The following is a 6,000-nucleotide window of genomic DNA, read 5'->3' as shown; positions in this document are numbered from 1 at the left end:
GGAGGTGTGACTTACAATTCCTGATGGGCCACTCTCCCGGCCATTCCCTCAGAACTACTGGAGAGCGCCATTCCTGGCCTTCCCTGGGCTGGGGGCTCCAGCTGCTAGAGTACCGGCCCTCAGCCATCCTGGGACCTGTGTCCGTGTGCTTTCCTACACGGGGTGACAGCTGAGGCCCAGCCTGCCTGGCAACCTGATGGGCTCGGCAGTGATTGGCTGGACCAGGACCTACTCTGGGTGCCTAAGGACAGCCTTGGTTAGTCACAGTCGATCTAAGGTTAGTCATTAAGTTTGCCCAAGTGCAGTCCTGAGCAGGCTGCATTTTTTTCTCTTGTCATATCTCACAATCTTAGGAGCCTGGGCATTTGTTTATTCCTCTGCCCTCCCGGATCCCTCCCGGGAAAGGGGTGGGGGTGGGGGGGCGGTGGGCAGCCTGGTCTGGCTCCAGGAGGAATGTGCGGTCCATAAGTTCCTCTTGGTGTCAGGAACAGAAGGGCCAATTCTGATCCCAAGGCCAGATATGGAGCACAAGCCAACTAAGCCCCCCGTGATTGCGTATGTGCGGCTCTGGGCAGAAATGTATGACAAGTCACACAAGTTTTAAACAGAACTGGGAGTGCTCAAGCGAGCCTCAGCAGGGGAGGGGCAGAAAGAATGCCAAGCAGGCTCCGCACTGCCAGCGCAGAGCCCGACATGGGTTTCGAACTGGCGAGCCGTGAGATCATGACCTGAGCCGAAATCAAGAGTCAGACGCTTAACCGACTGGGCCCACCCAGGAGTCCCAGGGCTGGCCCTCAAATTAAGTGCTGTGTGCTAGGCACTGTGCTCGGGGGGTTATATGCTTTATTTAAAATCCCAACAACCCTCTAAGGTAGGTATTAATCCCCATTTTACAAGTGGGGGAAACTAAGGCTTAACCAGGTGATGTCACCTGCCCAAGGCCAAACAGCTAGCAAGTGGTGTAGTCAAGATTCAAATTCAGGCATGTAGGACCCCCCCTTTCCTGGACTCCCCTGTTCCTGGGAAGGAAATTTGAGAATAAATGGAGGGGAAGGAGGGGTCGGTTAGAGTCTGAGGGCAGAGGACAATCCCTTGTGCAGGTATACTGCTATTCTGTTAGAACCACGCAATGACGGGGACTGAATCTGGAGCCCCTAAACCGGTGGGGAAGACTTAGGAATAGCTCTTGGCCCTTGGGAATTGACTAAACATCTCACCATCCCCGCCCAGGGCCATAGTCTGAGCGCCTGACAGGCCCCACATATGCCGCAGCTTCTGACTTGAACCTGTGAGCAGGTGGTGAGCAGGCAGACAGGCAGCGACACCAAGAGGGGCTCGAATGGCCACTCAACTGGATGGAACCTTTGCAAGCGGCAAGAGACCCAGACCGCACAAAGTGAATTTAGGCAGGACTTGAGCATGACTCCACTGGGGAGCCACAGCCTCAGGGGGAATCATCAGCCCCTCTGAGACTATCACAGCCATGTCCCAGCCCCTGAGGCCAAGGCCACCACCTGGGTTGGGAAGAAAGGGTCCCTCCACGCTATTTATCCAACTTCCCTCCCATTTCCCCAAACATGCCTGCACTCGCGCCCCTGGGTCTGCAGGTCCCTCCCGATTCTGCCTCCTGATGGTCCAAATCCAGTGTTAACACCACCTTCTCTGGGCAACCCACCAGAGTCTGATCTATCAAACCTCGTCATTCTTTCCCTCTCTGAAAACCGCAAGAACTGCGTGAACCTCTCCTGTGGCACTGAGGCCAATCTCCTTTGTGCTGTAATTGTTTCTGGGCTGCTGTTTTCTCTGACAGGCAGACTGGAGGGTCAGGCAGGCATAATAGCTCCTAGCATGGGGCCGGCCTCATGCATACAAAGCATGAAGCACATTGGACGGATGGAAGGGTGGATAGACGGACAGTTGGACGGACAGATGGATGGATGGATGGATGGATGGATGGATGGATGGATGGATGGAGAGATGAACAGACAAACAAATGAGTAGGTAGGAGAGTGGATGGCCCACAGAAAGTTCACTGTGACCCCTGTAATTGGCCAGGACACCCAGTCCCTCCACTGCTCCTGCAGAATAAGACCTGCCCTGTTTTACCTGTCATGGCGTGTCCTCTGCTTCAGCGAATCACGGATTTAGAAAAACTGTGCCGTGCAGAGCCTCCAGGGACGCTGAGGACAGGCGTGTGTTCCTTCCTTGGCCGAACCTCTGGCTCCCTGCGGGTAAGGTGAGGATGTTGGACTCGAGGATTCCCTGGGCCCTTCCAGCTGAAGACACATGTCTGTGCTGGGACGCAGCAAGAACAGGGAACACTGGCTGAGCCCAGCGTCCCTGAAAGGACACTCTGGAAAGGTTCCAACAAAAGATGAAAGCATGAAAGAGAAAAGGGAAAGGAGAGGGAAGGGGGGGGGGGGAGGAAGAAGGAAGAAACTGCATTTCCATAACCCAAGCTAAAAATGCATTTAGCATGTAAGATTTCCCAATGCCACATCTCTTTAAAACAAGTTAATTTCAATACGTTCAATGTAGTGTCACTTCAAGGAAGAAGTGATGGGCCCTGTAAGATAATGGAGATACCTCAGAAAGAGACAACCTGGGGCACCTGGGTGGCTCAGTCAGTTAAGCGTCCGACTTCAGCTCAGGTCATGATCTCATGGTTTGTGAGTTCGAGCCCCATGCCGGGCTCTGTGCTAACAGCTCAGAGCCTGGAGCCTGCTTCGGATTCTGTGTCTCCCTCTCCCTCTGCCCCTCCTCCTCTTGCTCTCAAAAATAAATAAACATTTTTTTTTTAATTTTTTTTAACATTTATTTTATTTTTGAGACAGAGAGAGACAGAGCATGAATGGGGGAGGGTCAGAGAGAGGGAGACACAGAATCTGAAACAGGCTCCAGGCTCCGAGCTGTCAGCACAGAGCCCGACACGGGGCTCGAACTCACGGACCGCGAGATCATGACCTGAGCCGAAGTCGGCCGCTTAACCGACTGAGCCACCCAGGCGCCCCTAAAAAAAATTTTTAAAGGAAGAAAGAGACAGCCTGGGGCAGAAGGTGCCAAAAGGAAGGACGAGCTGGGGCTGGAGGGGGTTATGAAGGGGCTGCTCTCTCCACCTTTGCACTTTAGCCAGACCACCTCCTCTAGTATCTGCTATATGTATTGATCTTACAACCCCAATATATTGTTTGAATAAAAGCTTTCTGGGGTGTGTGTGTGTGTGTGTGTGTGTGTGTGTGTGTTTTAAGCCACCTAACTAATGAAGAGTGACAAGAGGCCCAGAGGGAGGTGATTTGCCCAAGGTCATTCAGCAAGTACAGGACACAACCCCTGGGGGGGCCCTGGCTAAGAGAACGCCCACGGTTCAGATAGCATGAATCCAAGCACATCCACTGGGGGCTGGGGCCGCCCCTGGCTGGGCTTGCACATCTATACTCCGGCTCACCTCCAGCGGCCTCCGTGGGAAGTCACCAGGCTCCTTTAAACAACATTGCACTAGGACAGAAACAGACGGATAACCCAGGCCCAATTAGGAACCGGAAAATCTCTCGGAGGGCGAAAGCCCAGAGCAGGGGTGCTCGGAGAGGCGGCTCAGCTCTCTGCAAGCCTCACAGTCGAAAACCTTCCTAAAACAACCCCTTGGCTGCTTCGGAGCATAATTTAATCTTCCTTTGATGACTCCGGATCTCGCCCTGCCTCGGGCCACTCTGAGAATGTCAATTACTGCTGGGCCCAGGTGGGAAGCAGAGCTGCGGGCCTGACCCTGCCCTGGAGGGGGTGGTGGTGAGGCTGGCAGAGACTTCAGGGGGTGGGGGCCAGCCTGAGCAGCCTGAGCCGGGGAGCTAGATGCCTACCTTGGTGGAGAGGGGGGCTGCGGGGGAGAAGAGGAAGCCCCCGCCCCAGCCAAGAAGGGGACCCTGACGTGGGCCCCTCACTAGCCCCCAGAGCAGACAGGGTGGGGCAGCTCCCCAGAGCCCTTGGAGGTAGAACCAGAGAGCTAAAGGCAGGCAGGAGTGATGTGGACAGCCAGCCAAGGTGACCTTGCTAAGGGAGGGACGGTGCAGGACAGTGTCCCAACAGACTTTGCAGAAAATGTTGGTTCCACTGCCCCTGACCTGCCACTTCCTGGCTGGGAGACCATAAGCAAGTTGTTTAACCTCTCTGTTCCTTAGTCTCCTAATGTGCAATACTTAGAATAGTAACAGGGCTGCTGTATGGTTAAATGAGCCTCGTGTTGGCTGCTAAAAAAAAAAAAAAAGAAAGAAAAAAAAATGGGGGTGAGACCACAGTGACTGATGAGGAAAGATCTAGAAGAACATACCTCAGAACACACAAAGGGTTGGCTCTCAGGTGAAGGCTGGATATTTTGTTTTGTCTTTGGCCTCTTTGTATTCCCTGTGTTGTATGCAAGAAAAACATCATTATATAATTAAAATAATTCGGAGAAAAGAACAAAACGCTAGGGACAGTAATTTGTCCCCAAAAGGAAGGTAGAGAGCAGAGATGAAAGGGGGCTGTTCCCCTGAGCTTGAGACTCAGACAGGGGAGTCCCTGCCACCTGGGGGAGCCCAGCGGATGGGAGCCCTGAGCCTTCGGGGGGGGGGGGGGGGGAAAGCTGGGCTTGGTGGGTCCACAGCATTCTTCCTGCCACTACCACTAATTCTCAAAAGAAAGTGAAACATTCGCCTAGGAAACAACTTTCGCCTTATATAAGTCTCCCTGGGGAAGGCTCAAATACAGCTCCTGGGGCTGAGCTGCCCAGCCACAGCAGCTGTCAGACCCTGGGACAGACAAAGAACTTCAGCCACATTCAACCACCAGCCCCACAGGAGGGAGCCAGGCCCAGCTACCAAGCGAGGAAGAATGGAGACACCCCCCCCCCCCGCCCCCGCCCCAAGCTCTGGCCACCATAGACCCCTGAGAAGCCTCCAAAGTCAGGTCTTGTTTCCTTACTATGACTGGCCAAGTCCCTTTTCCCTTTGGGACCTGCCTGGGCCCTTTCCGTTGCCCCCCTATGGTGGACCCAGCCCCAGGAGGACAGCCAAAAGCCAAGAGGCTCTGGGCTTGGGGAGACCTTCCCAGGAAGCAACCTGGGCTCTGCTGACCCTGTGTGTCTGCTCAGGGCGACCAGGGACTTCCCCACCTAACCTCGCTGCCCCCCCCCCCACCACCATCAGGCCCGTGTTGCCAATGTCCACGACCAGGCCCCTTGGCCCCAGCTGTGTGGCCGGCACTGCCCTGTGCATGCAGCATGTGTGACCACGTGGCTGAGCACAGGGATAATCACAGCCACGAACACACACACACACACACACACACAAACACACACACAGACGCACCCAAGCTCACACAGCTACGCCTTACACTCCGACCTTGAGACACCCATCCCTACAGACACCCCTGTGCCCACACCTCTGGACACACGCCACACATGTGGCCCCAGGCCTCTACATGCCCCTGGGTATGTCCTCCTGTAGCCACGTGTAAATCTGTGGACACACACCCCCGAACCCCACATCATTACACATTTATACACACACGGTTCCACACGCTTGTGCTCGCACCTGGCACGCCCTCTCCCTGTGCTTCCACACCTACCCACACACCCACACAGAGCCCATACGCACACTTCCCTCTCCCTGGCCAGGCGCCTCGCCGCAGCTCTGGTTCGTGCTGCCCAGCGCCGTGGCCTTCCCCGAGCTCATGGACCACATGGGCAGCAAGGGCCCCTTCCAGTTCCTGAACCCGGTCTTGTTGGCCTCCCCATCCTGGGCCCAGCCAACCAAACCCGCTGCAGACCTTCACAGCGACCACGCCTGCCCACCACTGTTGCCCACCCCCCAACGCCTCCACGGGGCCCTGGGTGCTCCCCAAGGGCCCGGATGGGAAGCCCGAGACCTGCCTCCGTTTCACATATCCGCCCAACGCCAGCCTGCCCAACGACACCCAAGGGGGGCACCGAGCCATGCGTGGACAACTGGGCCTATGACCCCAGCACCA

The sequence above is a fragment of the Neofelis nebulosa genome, chromosome 10, assembly GCF_028018385.1.
Source record: "Neofelis nebulosa isolate mNeoNeb1 chromosome 10, mNeoNeb1.pri, whole genome shotgun sequence".
Classification (NCBI taxonomy): domain Eukaryota; kingdom Metazoa; phylum Chordata; class Mammalia; order Carnivora; family Felidae; genus Neofelis; species Neofelis nebulosa.
This window is presented reverse-complemented; position numbering follows the sequence as displayed.